We start from the raw sequence: 948 nt of genomic DNA on the forward strand, positions 1-948 counted from the left end.
TCTTGTTAGTTGTTATTCTTTTCTATGTAATTTCTGCTGTTATAATTTATGACAAATATTGCACATACATCTCTGTACTGAATGTACTGGCAATATACAAATACAAAATACAAAATAAGGATACGCCCACCTCTTTTCGTTGACTGAGCCCTTAATTTTCGGTCTACTGTGGGCGAACAAGAAATGACAGTATTCGATACCGCGTGGCCACGGGAACGCGGGCCGGTATTAGGATAGACATCGGTTTACTGAACTCAATGACCCCCTGACATAATAACGTCTTTTTATAACAGGCGCAGTTCAGCCTAGGTCTGCCTATTACAGAACTAAAATTTAAGGCACTATTTGGCCTTACCGTCATCTGTACTTAACATTTTACAACCAACTTAAACCAGTACAACTCGAGATCACTTCAATGCATACTCATGAAGTGATAGAAGTAAAGTATAAGAAAATTCATTAGAGAAGTAATTAAAAGCACCTTTTCAGCTAAGTTTCATATAATTTATTGGCCGCTAGCATAATTGCTTTAACTTAATTCCGATTACAAATGATTGATAACCGAACGCATAATTTCACAAGGGTTAAATTTAACTATGTATAATATTCTTGGGATCGAGGTTTTTTGATGGTTCATTTTTCCTTGAAGTAGGTTCATTGCGTTCCCTCCCCATGTTCGTATCGATTTTAATTTTTAAGTCTGTACACACATCGCAATAATTGAGTTGTTCATTGCATGTCAGTTTTCCTGCATGCACTGCAGTTCGCTTCTATATAAAAAAATTCATCACCTAAATAAATCACGCCCGTGAATCTACGTCATCCATAAAACAAAATGTTTTTCAATTATGTTTGTATCGGGTACATTAAATGCGACACAAGTTTGATCAAACTTCCATCTCGTGCATGATGAAACTCCAGCTAAATCAATTTTCTGTTTAATTAAGC

The sequence above is a fragment of the Photinus pyralis genome, unplaced genomic scaffold (genome assembly GCF_008802855.1).
Source record: "Photinus pyralis isolate 1611_PpyrPB1 unplaced genomic scaffold, Ppyr1.3 Ppyr1.4_LG4, whole genome shotgun sequence".
NCBI lineage: Eukaryota > Metazoa > Arthropoda > Insecta > Coleoptera > Lampyridae > Photinus > Photinus pyralis.